The sequence below is a fragment of the Armigeres subalbatus genome, chromosome 1, assembly GCF_024139115.2.
Source record: "Armigeres subalbatus isolate Guangzhou_Male chromosome 1, GZ_Asu_2, whole genome shotgun sequence".
Classification (NCBI taxonomy): domain Eukaryota; kingdom Metazoa; phylum Arthropoda; class Insecta; order Diptera; family Culicidae; genus Armigeres; species Armigeres subalbatus.
In genome coordinates, this window is record NC_085139.1 from 188,470,059 (window position 1) to 188,484,995 (window position 14,937).

Below are 14,937 nucleotides of genomic sequence, written 5' to 3' on the forward strand. Positions count from 1 at the left end.
TGTCATAAAATCATGCATTCTCTGGTTCGGTTGGGTATAGAATTTCTAGATTTCTAAAAGAGAACCCTGGTGCTATTTTATTGGAGTTTCAAAATTATCCTCCGCATAACACGTCGAGTGTAAAATCTCAAAAACTGTATATGAATTCGTTATTAAACCGCTTTGTTATTAGAAAAGTCTTATTAAAAAATCTGATTTCTATCCTTTTTTTTCAAACAAAACGTCCCACTGAAGATTTATAAGCTTTGTGAGTTCAAATTATTCTCTGTCTATGAATCAATTAGATAATTTTATATCATACTACCATTTTCATATACAAGCTGCAGTTTTACGGAAAACTACGAGCACATATTAAACATTATTTTCTCAATGCTGTAGAAATTGCTTCTTTGTTTTGATTATGAACAAATTTTGTGTCACAACTTGCAACTCACTGCCTGTTCCTATGGCGCCGGGATTAGACCTGTGCGCCGCCGCGCCACGCCGCCGCCGCCGACACTTAATGACGTACGCCGACGCCGGTGAAGGTGTCGGCGGCGCGCCATACGCCAATTGGCTCCACGCCGCCGAATTTCGTATTTCACGCCGATGATTGGCCAACACAAAAATCACAGTATATAGTGTTTTTGCATCTACCGAGCCAAGGCAACATATCAGGCATTAATTAAGGTGAATCGCGTTGGAGTCCAATTAAAATTCTACATAGCGCTTTGAAGGGCACATAACTCGAAAAGTAAACGACAGACATAAACGGAAAGTAGTTTTTCACCTTTGCTCACTTGCAGCATACACGAAAAAATGGTTTCCAGATGTGCTAACCGCCTAAATATTCACATTTGTGCGAGCAAAAACGCGAGGTGAGGGATAGCACGGCCATTGTGGCTGCCATTTTTGGACGCCGCCGTAACTCACCTTAAATAGCTGTTATACCTTTAGCAGATTTGTTTTTATCTCTGTCACTTTTACCGGCATTGGCGTGTTAAATGCGAGGTCATTCAAGAACTTCTTGGCAACAGACCTACAAATCAACGAGCGTAGTGATGAACTTCTAATCTCGTATGTAACTTCATGTGAAATAACCTCATTCTGGTCGCATTGGGTGGTTCATCATCTTTTTAAAGGTTTGAATGTTACATATCTTAATTGATTTAGTGCTTATATTCGCGGCTAGTTACAAGTCAACACTATGAAAGTTGGATTTAGATTCCCAGTCTGGTAGGATTTTTTAAACTTCCCTGAGCATGGAGTATCAATGTGATTGCCTCGTGATATGCGAATACAAAAATGGTAACTTGGCTTCTGGAGCTGGAGCACGATAGGACACGTGACCCATCAAATTGAACTTTTCTTTCACTCCTCTTTGTACTTAAATTGCTAGAATTTCTCTGTAAAAAAAAACGGGTTTCATTTATTTTGATTAAAAATGCTCAAAGAAATTTCTTGGTTCTCCTGAAATAATGTCCAAATGACATCCTGGAGGAAGTTCTGAGGGAATAATTGAAGAAAATTCTTAGAGTTTTGAAGAATTTTTGGATTTATCCCCGTAGTAATTTCTGAATGATTTTCTGATGGAATCCCTGGAGAAAATTCTGAAGGAATTCTTGGAGGAATGTCCAACAAAATTCTTGAAGAAATTTAAGAATGTCGGGAATTTCTTCAGGAGTTCTCTTGGAAATTGCTCTAGGAATTCGTACGGAGATATCCGAAATTTCATCCTAGAATTTTGAAAGCAAATGGCGGAGAAAATTACGAAGGAAATACTAGATGAATATCCGAGGCAGAGTACAGACACTTACGCGAAGCACGAGGGATAGAGAGAATCTACTTTCAACAGTGTAATCCAACAGACTAATAAATAAATACGCAATACTATATTTTGATAAACAATACCCAAATAAATTTGTGGGTTTACTTGAAATATTTTCCGAAGGAAGTCTTGGAGAAAGTTCTGAAGGAATGAACCTGAAGAAATTGCTTAGAGTCTTGAGGAATTTCTGGATCTATCTTCGTAGTAATTTTTGGAGGATTTTCTGGAGGAATCCCTGGAGAAAATTCAGGAGGAATGTCAAAAAAATCTTGAAGGAATTTAAGAATGTCGGTAATTCCTTTGGAAATTATATCTGATATCTGAAAATTTGTTCTAGAATTTTGGAAGGAAATGGTGGAGAAAATTCCGAAAGAATTACTAGAAGAATTACCGAGGGAATGGAATGTTTTATGGAATACCTGGAAAAGTTTCAGAGGAATTGTTAAAACAATTTCCGAAGGAATTTTTCAAAAGTATGTGTGTATGTACAGTTATCCATCATTCTGGCTTGAGTCTTGCTCTGCATGCGGCTCCACCCAAAATTACAATCGAATTTAAATACAATTCTGCTTTCAATGCACTGCTGTATGAACGGCAAAAAACGGAGGCGGCAGACCCGTAAGCAGAGACACTTACGCGAAGCCATCGGGATCTCCTTTCAACAGTGTAATCCAACAGACTAATAAATAGATTCGCAATTCTTTTTGAGCTTTTTGAGGGCTAGCTCTTTTGAGGAAGGTGCGTCAAATCCATTGCAACTATGGGGAAGTGTACCCATCTACATGGGTAGAAATTTTTATTTCCAATTCCAAAAAGAATTTCTGAAGGGATTCCTGATGGAATTGTCAAAATCAATCTTAGAAGAATTTTTATAAGAATTTCCAGAAGAGTTCCTTAAGATAATTCTTAAGGTCCCAAGAAGTTCCGAAGCAATCCCTAAAGGAAATTTCAAAGAAAAAGCTGGTTTCATTTGTGGACGTTTCTTGAAGGAATTCCTAGAGAAATTCCCGATGGAATTCCTAACAGAATTTTTGAAAGTATACTAGAATGAGTTCCTTGATGACTTACCGAATGAATTCCTGAATATATTTGCCAGGGAATTTAAGGTATTTACGAAAAAAAAATCTGTAGAAATTTTCGAAGGAACTCTTGCAGTAAATTCCCAAGGAATTCTTGAGAATATCCGAATATCCGGAATCTCGATATTTTGTGAACTTTTCTTTGCACATAGTCTTGATTCTAGAGTCAAAACTGAGTTTGTTCCACTACTGTCCAGATTTTTGAAGAAATTCCTAGAGAAATATAGGAGTTTCAATTTAAATTCCAATAGCTATTTGTTTCCTAAAAAATCCTTCATTTAAAATTCTGTTCGAAAATCTTTTCAGGTTCTCGTTTGGTTATTCCTTCAAGAATAGAGTCGAAGTTCCTCCAGGAATTTCTTCAAAAATCTCTTTAGAAAAGCCACAGGAATTAATTTGGACAATCCTCCAAGGATTCCTTCAGAAAACCTTCCGGGAAGGCCTTTTATTTATTTTTCAGAGACTTTTTTGGAACTTCCCCCAGGAAGTATTTAAAAAAAAATCCTTCAGTAAACTATACAAAGTTTCTGCAGGAATAACTTCGGAACGAATCATAATATGGAATTTTCGAAGAACAAAAGAACAAAATTTCCGAAGATTTTCCAAAAGAATTTCAGAAGAGATTCCCGAACGAATTCTTAGAGGAATTTTAAAAGAAATTTTCGGAGATCTACAAGAATATCTGGAAAAGTTTCTAAAGGAAATTCAGGAGGATTGTCCGAAGGAATTCCTATAGGAAATTTGGAAAGAATTCCTGGAGAAAGTTCTAAATAAATTCCAGAGGGAAATTTCGAGAGAATACCAAAAATATCTTCCTAGAATTTTAAAAGAAATTGTTGAGGAATTACTGGAAGAATTTTTATTAGAAATTCCAAAAACAAATTCCTGAAGGAATTTCTAAAAAAAATCCTAAATCAAATTCCAAAGGATTTTTCCAACAGGGGTTTCCGAATGTATTCCTAAAACAGTGTCCACCCAAGTAACATTTAAAGTTTTATTCCGCTGTAAGAATGGTTTTCAAGATCAATTTATAAGATCTAACAATAAAACCGAGTAATACACGGCAACCTTCTGATGACCACTATAAGAGTAAGATATTGCCAAGTGGCCCTCTCCAGTTAACCACTATAAACCTATTACAAGAGCATTTAGAAATCCTTTTTAAACCACCCCGCAAAAAAAGGGAATTTGGCTGCGGCAGGTGTCAAAATGTTGTATTAAAAAAGATAAACAAATCTTTGCAGAAAAATAATAACAACTTGGATTGTTGATGAAAATTATGATGATGACAACAAAATAATATTTTATTTCAGGTTTTTTTTTCGATTCAGTACCATTGAAAAGAAGTGCGCTTTCGATTTTATGGCCAAATGTTGTGAAAAAAATAAGGTTGAACACGCCGGCCATATAACGTAGTTCAGGGAAATAAATCGAAAATATTGATTACCACAACATCTAGGATGTCCACTAAATCGATTAGTATTTTGCCCAAACTATTAACTAATAAAACTATTTATCGGAAAAAGTATGATAAGCGGTGAAAATTTCGTTAAATCATGCATTTCAGTGATAATTTCACTGACTGCGAAATGCTTTTCCGTTTTCAATATGGCCATCATGGAATTTGATCAGAAAAAAATTGCTCAGAAAATCTTCGCAATACAAACATTCTTATGGGGGTAATTCATTTGACCACATTATGACCAAAAATTGTAGCTTTATTCGAGCGTTGAAAATTGGATTTATTACGCTCTTCATCACTACCATAGATCTGTTCATATGGTCAGTAGGCATTTGACGTTTGAAGCATTTTTCAGCAGATTTATGGGAGGTTTATTGATAGCAATAAGAGCGCCAATAAAACTGAGCAATCAGCTTGGTGATTGCTGTCATAAGTCCGCAATAAGAATTAGATAAATCCAAGAAGCATGGAAATTGTTACTTGGGCGTAGGTATTTCTCTTGAAAGATTTTCCATGGGTATTTTCTAAGGAATTCTTAAAGGAATTTTCAACGGAACTCCTAAAAAAGTTTTCGAATGAATTTCTAAAGAAATTCCCAAAAGACTCCGTAAAGTAATTTCTGAAGGAATTTTTGAAGAAATTTCGGAACGAATTTCCGGAGAAATACCCAAAAAAAAATTTAAGGAAATTCTTAGAGGAAGTTCTGAAGGAATTCATTAGGGAAATTCCTTTTTCGAATTTTCTGAGGAATATCTTAAGGAATTTCCAAACGAATTTCTGGATTTGTATCCAAATTACTTTCCAATGAACTTATGTGCTGTGATGCGACAATATGGTAGTGGAGGATTTGATGTAAACTTTTGCTGTGGACATACAAGCTACACAGAAAAAAAATTAATTGTGTTGCTAAATATGTTGCACTTTACAATTGAAAAGTGCTCTATTTTGATCAAATTTAAAGTAAAATTGGTTACCCTAAGAGTTAGTTTATCATTCTAAAAGTTTATTCTGTCACTACTGTTTGTTTCTTCAAAAATTTGTACTTTTACTAATAAAACTGTAGAATTGTCAAATCTTACCAGAAAATGCATCACAAAGTATATGTAATCAGTACACCTCAAGAAAAAATAAATGCATATCTTTGTAAATTAACAGATTTTTAGTGTTTTGATATATTTCAAAACACAAGGTAAAAGCAATTTAAAATATAACAAAATGTGTTCTAATATTTATGGAACTATTTTTTAGCTCAAAACCTGCATGTAGGCATTCGATATTAGCGTCAAACTTTTAAATAGTAAAATGCAACTCCATTTTTGCCGAAATTCCGAAATAATTTCTTACGGTGTATTCACCCGCAGTCAGTTTAGTTTCCCGTTCCCGCTCCTGCAGGTTATTTTGTTTTGTTTTCTGGCCGTCGCGAATCGCATTCATCAGCGAAACGCCCTCATATATTTCGACCAGCTGAAGATTTCATCGTGGAAGGGAAACTATAGAGAAGGTTTGTCCCAAATAAATTTGAATTATTTCAGTTATGTTGAGAATTATGTTTTTTACAGACACTGCCGGAACCAAAACCACCAAAAGTGCATAATAAAAAATAAATTGGTCCCGTAAGTTGGATAATGTGTTCGAGAGGGCCAACCTCAACAGTGTTCATAAAAGTTCCTGAATCAAAACCAACCCGGAGAGGTCCAGCTGCTATGACCAGAATATGTCGGTCGCAACAAGAGGCTTCTCAGATCTATAGTGGTGTTCGCGCCCAACCCAACGAATAGTTTCAAAGATGTCAAAAGAGGAACTAGAACTAGATGGAATAGGAAGGTAGGTCAAATATATTTTAAAAGTATAAAAAGTGTCGATCGCACAACACGCAGTTCCTGAATTGATGGTAGACTGATGCGAGATTTTTTTCTCTTTCAGATAAGTCTTTACTGACCGACAAATCTATAGCACAATGTTCACTAGAAACTGCAAAGCGCCCTCGAGAAGCCAGGTAGCTGCTACGAATTATAATAAGGTTCAAATTTAAATAAATCAAATGAAAAGTATAAAATCATATTAAATTTTATTAGGTAAATTGAAAAAGGGAAGGTGAATTATGGGTTCCGTCTTTTTTGGGCAAATGCATGTTTCCTTTTCATATAAAAATATTGCACTCTTTTTTTGTTGATGGTGTGATCATCTTGATTTAACAGTTCTACAATTTTGTTTTGAATGTTTGAACTTTGAATTTCACAGTGACATGAAAGTTTTGAACCATAGTTCTTTCAAAGTTATCATACTTTTATTTTGAACATAGACAACTCTCTACGAAAAAGAACCAATGCAACTTTTTATTTTTACCAATGTTTTTTTTAATTCTAATAATGATTTTTCTTTCTGTGTACACCTATTAGGATGTTCACTTCATCAGTCTGACTGTAGCTAGTATTACGGAGAAAAAGAAAAATTTGGATGGCTCCGCGGAAATAACGCGCAGAGGTAAATCCCCGCATAGAACAAATCGTACATAGTGTGCGATGACTTGATTTCAAATATCAACATAATTCAACTGTCATAGTGCATAAAAATTGAATCTGAAATGGCTTAGCGTTTATGGCAGCTAACCATCAATGAAACCTATCGATGTCATGCCAGATTTGAAAGAACGTTAGCGTATAGTTTCATGTCATCAAACTTTCATGTGTCCGTGATTATTGGTTTTACATAGGGCTTATGATATCTGCGCAAACCTTCTATCTCGCAGGGGGCATTGAGTCAGGTCTATCGTGTCACCCACCTAACCCCAGGATTTGAAATAGTGCGATCTGAGCACGCTCGCTTGGTAGGGTATATTTGAAGCAGATTTTCATGGACGTTCAACAGGGCTCATTGTCAAACCCCATCACATTCTATAGGCAATCCCCACAACTCGCAGTGGCCAGTGAACGGGTTGTCAATCCCTTGGACATAATCCCTGCCGCCCCCTAAAATCCAAACATCTTATTTGTCGTAGACTATGTGTTTTCTAATTGTTCATTTTCCACCGAATGATTAGAGACGATTTAGATATAGAAATGTCATAAATATTAATATAAACAAAACAATTTAGCGTTAGCTTCCTTTGATCATTAACCAGGAAAATATTCATTGCAAGCGCTTTGAATTTTCCAGGTTTCCAAATTGTTCTTGCAATGCGTAATAATTGTACAAAAAAAATAATAAAAAGCATCATATGGCTTGCTGCGTGAAACTTTTTTTCTCAACTAAAAATTCTTCACACCGCATCGCGCCGCCGCCGCCGCCGCCGAACATTGCTTGCGGCGTGACGCCACCGACGCCGCCGCCGCCGGTGTAAAAATGGCCTTACGCCGCCGCCGTTCACAAATACTTCGGCGCACAGGTCTAGCCGGGATACTTTTACTGCCATTGCCTCTTGTAACTGATTAACTGGTTATAAACTCTATACAGAAGTCCCTATTTAGTCACTTTTTCTGCAACTGAAAGTCTCTATTTGGTCACTTTTCCCGTTATCCCCGGTCACTTAAGACACTATTTTGAAGAAGAAAGAGAAGCCTTCCGCAATCAATCCGCAATCGAGGTTCAAATCTGCAGAAAATAGAACGGAGCGTTATACCAGTTTTATTTTTTTGACAGTTGACTGGTATAAAAACTGAATCTAGAACAGCTGCTGGGAAACTTAATGTTTCAGATTCATATTCAAACTGACAGCCCCGAACGATTTGAATCACTGCTGATTTTACTCTGAAATCTAATAAAGGTTTTATGCCCCCCTTGGTAAGGACTCGCGCACCACTGGTTGGGAAATATTGCTTTAGATGCTAACCATGTACTAAAAATCAAATAATTCGCTTGATGTACGACTGAGCAATAAACGCTACGGACGGGAATAGAAGTACCTACTGCCCACAAATAATGTCGCATTCAACTGGGGGAAATGCTTATCTAATCTTCCGGTCAATGTCATCATATAGTGCATATACTCCTGTATATATACGATTGTGATGCATCACCAGTGCTACGATGTGCACGTATTACCTGGCAATCTAACTGCATTGATTGTCTGCCTTTTCAGAATTCCCAATAAAATTCCCAATAAAATTCCGATGGTAATTGTTTGTGGAAAGGGAAAGATAAGTGCAGTGGGTACTGGCCAAGTTCCCCTGGCGGTGCTAAAATGATAAGCAGGAACAATGCCTAATTTCATTTAAATCTTTTAGTATCATTAGTGATTAGCACACGTTATTATTTTATGTGGGGGCAAGCATGGAACATATTTTTCAACGCGGGTGTCAGGCGGCTGACTCCATGCTCGACCAAAATAGTAAAATTTAGCTAGAATATTTTAATTTTGTTTGATTGTTTGCTATTGAATTTTATATCAGAAATCGCGAAAATACTTGAAATAAAACTTTGTAAAAGTTTAGTATAATTATCTTTAAAAGGCATGGTTTGATTTTGTATTCGATGAACCTAGAAGAATCGTTTTGCTCACTGAGCAGAAAGTACAAATTTGGTAAATTTAGATTTGTTCAACGGATATCTGTTGATAGATTGAGGTTAAGAAATCGTCTGTAAATTATTTAAAGAATAAACTGTAAATAAAATTGATATTAGCATACTCTTTCGACAGCCGGCTGGCAAGAGTTTAAATAAAACAGGTAAACAACATAGTCTGTGGGTCGAATTGCCAGCTTGAAGCAAACCTCCATGACCTACCTTACCCTACCAAACCACCAACTCCGTAGAACTTATGAGGGCGTCGCCAAGTCGGGGCCTCTCGTTAAGTAAGTTCTACATCAACATTTCCTTTCCTATCCCTAGTTACGGTAAAGATGGGCGTGGCCGGGAGTAGTAATCCTCATGCTTATGCCATTGTTATCTTAGATTGGAATCAAGGGTAACTCCCACCTTGATTTCCGATAGCAATCTGGATAAGGATTCCATAAGAAACATGAGTATTACTAGTGTCCAATCTACGAAGTATACCGTAACAACGCTAACGCTAACGCTAACGCTAACGCTAACGCTAACGCTAACGCTAACAAATAATGTCGCATTCAACTGCCACTATTCCCACACGTTCCAACTGATCGAGTTGACAATTTATTTATATCAACACAAACCAGGCCGCATTTCATGTCAACGCATCTTACGAATGAGAATAATCAGAGAGCGCGGCTTTTCTGCTACCCTCTGGACAGTGACCCACATTTGCTGGTCAGTTGACAACTTTGGCGAGTGGCTGTAGTGCAGTGTTCTTTTGATGAAAATCCACGATACTGCACAAAGCAGCTTAGGCACAGACACGCAAGCTGTGATGGACCACTCGTCTGCTAGCTCGTACTTCAGACAGCTCTCTGACCATCATCAGCGAGAATCGTTCGGAAGAATCGAAAGGTTATTTTTAAACCACAAATAATTGCCAACTTTCGAGGAGAAGAGACATAAACATGTTTCCAATTCTCCCATATTCCACGGTCGGAATAGGAAGGTAACTAAGAATTGAAGTCACTTTTGAATAGACGAGTTTGGGGTCATTCAATAATTACGTAAGCATTTTTTCTTGTTTTTTCGGACACCCTCTCCCGCTTCTAAGATTTTTCCCATATACATTATTTTTTGTTTTTATTAAGAGTAAGAAAATTACAGACTCCTTCTCCCCCCATATGTGCGTACGTAATTAGTGAACGACCCCTTTGGCCGGCTGACTGGCGTCGGTTTTACAGTTTCGGCTCAAGAGAAATATTCACCGGTTGTAATTCGGTTAGCTTAGGATCTAGAGCAGATTACGGACTGGCCCTGCCTCCATATAGATGCCAGAGGATGCTCAACCGATTAGCGGTGGCGGCGTCGATAGATGAGTAAATGCAATCTGATGTCATTAGTTGGACAGGAATTAGAGCAAGCGCGACCTCATCATTCTCTGTTTAAGCATGCTTCAACGTCACATTTTCATATTTATCACTTTGCGCGACTTGACCGAGTCACTGTTATGGCTTCTTCTTGTTTTTCTGGTGGCAATATCTTATCGACAGCTAAGGGAGCTATATGGTGCGTCAAATGAATCAGTAAAAAGCATTGAACGTTGTAAAATATGCTGTAAAATGTACATTACCTTGAAGAGCCATTTGAGAATCCATATTGCCAGTACCACACAACTTTACCAGTAATAAATTAATAAATAATTTCTCCGACATTGATCTAAGTCAAATGTAAAAGCCTTTCTCGCAGAGTTTTTTTTAAGGATATCCATACATATATTACATACTAGCTGACCCGGCAGACGTTGTCCTGCATAGTAGGCCAGAAAGCATGTTGTAACTGCCCATGTAAAGATTCTCATACGAATTCATTTTTTTTTATTTTCACGACATTCTCAACTTTACACCTCATTTTTACATCGAAGAGTATTCTATAAACCCGTCGGAAACCATAAGGAAAATATCTGCTGAAGAAATGAACAAAATCCATCCAGCCGTTTTCGAGTTATGCGGATACGAACACAGACCATTTTATTTTTATTATATAGAAGAAGAAGATCAATCGACTTAGCATGCCGAAATGAGGTGCTATTCGTCTTTTCATATTTTTACTACAATGTGACAAATCAGGGTTTGTCATTTAGGGGTTTATTGATAATGTTAAGGAAATAGTTGGAAGAGTACCACACCTCCCGCACTCCTCTCCCACCAACATTCGAATGCATCGAACAGCACCGAACAAAAGTTTGATATTCAAATTACTAACCTGCTAGCAGCATATTTATTTACTTCCCGTGATAATGAACATGTTTCTTCAAAGAGTCGTATTCATTTCTTCTCGAATTATAGCGTAAATCAGCAGTTTCGTGCCAATTTAATAGCCGTTCGCGATTTGGTGGGCTTATCACTGCACTTCACTTCTTCTCAAAGGGCATTGAAAAAATCAAGTTTTCACACACATGAGCACATGAGCAGCCCGAAATGTTGATGGAATGCCAATTAAACATCACTTTTTGAAATCAGTCACTTGTTTGAAGCGAAAACTTGATAAAAACTGCTATTTTTGACCGAAAAAAAACCACTAAAAACGGATCGCGGAGTGAATGTAAACACCGGCAGCGGCAGCAGCAAACTAATATTTAAGGTCTGTCTCATTTGGAGAATTAAACTTAAAAGTGACAGTTCGAAAATTTAGCAAATAACCCGGTCATAAAAATGGCTGGTGCTACCCAGCAATTCCAATAAGACATCGATGCAAAATGATTCGATATTTGTCAAAAGTAATCATGCTCTGCGAGCAGGGTTATTCGATAATTATTGAAATGTCACTTTTAAGTTTAATTTCAGTTTAATTCTCCCAAGGGCCTCATACGCCTGTCACTGGCGAACAAAGCTCGTGTACTCTGCATCGAAGCTTAGAACCGGTGTTAGGGCGCAATCGTTAATGTGAACATTTTTATATTCGGTTAGATACTGCAAATAAATTCTTTTTCGAGTCCCTATAATCAAGCAGGTATCTCAAGCATATTACATCGTTATATTGCTGCATGATTGAGTGTTTAATTTTGATAAAATATCGAAAACAAAAGTGTGCATAAAAATTGCCTCGCCATAACAAAAAGGTGGTAGAGAATTAACACTGTTGTTTACAGTTTAGAACCAAATCCAGATGTCGTACATGTTGGGGTAGGGATTCAGTGCTCCGCCTTCTCCTCCTGAATTCTCCAAATGAGACAGACCCTTAGGGTGGCTCAAAAATTATTTTGCACCGCCACGCTCAGTCGAATTTGTTTCATATTCTGGGTGTCTTCCGATGGTTTGGGCTGGTTTGAATAGGGGCTTACCGTGCACAGGAAGTTTCAGGTTTGTATGACAGTTGATATGGCGAGGTTGAATTTTACATTATTCTGATTGTGGCACTCAGTCATTGGGCGCTGGCGAGGGGGGAGGCCATATGACTGGATGAAATATTCAAGAGTCGTTCCAATAGTTGGGAATCTATTCTAGTCGAGGTTGCGAATCCTTAGGATGATAATTAGGCTTCTCAGAAAGCATCAATGAAACGTGTAATTCAACAAAATAGCCATAATTTGTCTGTGATATCTATCGCACCAGGAGCAGATACTTCATACAAAAAGTGTGACATGGGAGTGAGCGGGGTAGGAAATACTATTTTTGCGTTACGTAATCAATGGATCTTTCCCAAGGTGCGGTTTTCATTCAGCTATGTGGGTTCTCTTTTCGTCAGCGTTTAAGGTGATTATAGAATGAAGCCAGAAATCGGCCATTTTGTAAACCACGTGCTTTTCCAATATTTTTTTCAAGAGCACGAGATGAAAGAACCATAACGCGTATGGGGCTGAAATAATGGTAGGTCGTTTGCTTAGTTATGCTGAACAATCATAATTTGATTTTCGGCACTGTACGAAAACTATTACGCCAGATTTGAGCTTTTGGAAATGTATGTAGATAAACGTGTGGTGAATTTGAAATTCACCACGGGCTTCATTCTATAATCACCTTAAAGGAGAGGCACTGTAGCCAGTGTAATGAAAGGTTTAGTTTCCTATACTAGCTTTCATACAAACTTGAACCGGCTTGTGCTCAATTAGTTTTTGTTCAAATCGGCTTTTGGAGGATACTCGGAGCATGGGACGAAATCGATTGAGCGTGGTGAAGCTGGGTCGTTTTTTGAACCACCCTACTAATATTCTTTGTTGACGTAGAACTACGTCTGTCTTTTCTATATTGGGGTACACTTTACGATTGCAAAAAATCGAAAAACGTCACGAAAATATGATAGACTTTGATCGTTAATATCTCAGCCTTTTCTGGATGGATTTTCAATTTTCTTGGACCATTCGATCAAGGAAGAGTCAACGCTTCATACCCGATGTACACTAAAGTCGTTTTTTACGCGGTTTTTTGTACACGAATCACTTTTTAGGCGATTTTTTTCACTCGGATTTTGGGATTTCCGCGGTTCGCTTAGACATATTTTGGGATTTACCCCTTTTCTCACGTTATTTTAATTTACGCGGCCCATATACTCCGCGTAAAACCCGACTCCAGTGCATTACAATATTTATGTATGATAATATTTACAATTCCAAACTTGCTAACAGTTGAGCAATCAGTTTCGGTGAATCAGTCAATCTCGTAAGTGCATCGCAAGCTTCTTCTTCCATAGTACTACATTCCAACTTGAACTTGGCCTGCTTTTCAACTTAGTAATCTTTAAGCATTTATTTGATTATTAACTGAAAGTTTTCTATGTCCGTCATTGCATTAGTATGTATCTTTTGTTACAATACAATAGATACATTGTGACCACGGTGTCGAGAATGTTTCCCTGAATATTTCTGCTGATTCCTATGCATCTGCCGGAGTATACGCAAAGTTCGACGCAACTCACATGAAGACTGTCAAACTTCTTTGTCGCGTCTACTCTGACTTCCTCCATAGGATGACCACCGAACGCCATTGACAGCCCGGTTTCACGATGGGCTTTTCTGTAATCAGCCACCGGGGGTTAGACTGATCTAGTGGTTGGTGCTTAATCTCTCTTCCAGTCGGTGGGAAAAGTAGGTGATAACATGTCAAATTTTGGAATCAATTGATAATAAACACAAAGTTATCATTTTAATATAAACCTGACTTAAACCAATTTAATGTCAACAATTACGTTCAATTGAATGTTTGGCATTGCGTGTTTTGATGTTACGTAGGAAAATAAGTTCAAAAGTAGCATTTACCATTGCTTCGAGATACAATTATCGAACGATTCTTACTTTCTAGCGAGTTTTTATCAATTCACAATTTGGATAAGTGGGGCCCTCCTTAGCCGTGCGGTAAGACGCGCGGCTACAAAGCAAGACCATGCTGAGGGTGGCTGGGTTCGATTCCCGGTGCCGGTTTAGGCAATTTTCGGATTGGAAGTTGTCTCGACTTCCCTGTGCATAAAAGTATCATCGTGTTACCCTCATGATATACGAATGCAAAAATGGTAACTTGGCTTAGAAACCTCGCAGTTAATAACTGTGGAAGTGCTTATTGCACACTAAGCTGCGAGGCGGTTCTGTCCCATTGTGGGGATGTAATGCCAATATGAAGAAGTAAAAGAAGAAGAATTTGGATAAGTGATGGCTTGAGAGTGTTGTTCAGCCTCGATTATTTGAAAACATTATTTTTATCACCCTTTTCAAATGTTGGTCTAAAATTTTTTATACATCACCAGGGTTCGTAATGTTCACTCAATCTCAGCAGCACAGGATAAACAACGAAAACAGATTCACCCTGGGCTTTAAAAACACTTGCTTTGGTCTCATCGAACAGAAAAGTCGAAAACCTGTACATTGCATACAACTACGTAGTTCAACGTCACCTTTGCGTACAACCCGATTGGGCTGCACCTTTGAGTTTTTTTTTATAAATACGACACCAATACTACTACAGTATATGACAGTTTTTATTGTACCAATACTTTCAAAGCTTTGTTTTGGTACTCAACCCACCTTCACCTTAATTGAACAAAACGAGTTAATGCAGATACATTATGCAACGTACACACCAGTCAAGCAGTTTGACGAACATTGACTCCGC

At 37.7% G+C, this 14,937-nt stretch overlaps 1 long non-coding RNA gene and 1 pseudogene across 1 annotated transcript; both read left to right on the forward strand.

Annotated features, from left to right (window-relative positions):
• Positions 1-14,937, forward strand: part of LOC134209250 (zeta-sarcoglycan-like) — a 151,553-nt pseudogene that overhangs the window by 36,562 nt on the left and 100,054 nt on the right.
• LOC134209237 (uncharacterized) lies at positions 5,627-6,337 on the forward strand. Its single transcript, XR_009978741.1, has 3 exons — positions 5,627-5,849; positions 5,908-6,172; positions 6,272-6,337. It is a non-coding gene; the product is annotated as an uncharacterized LOC134209237 (long non-coding RNA).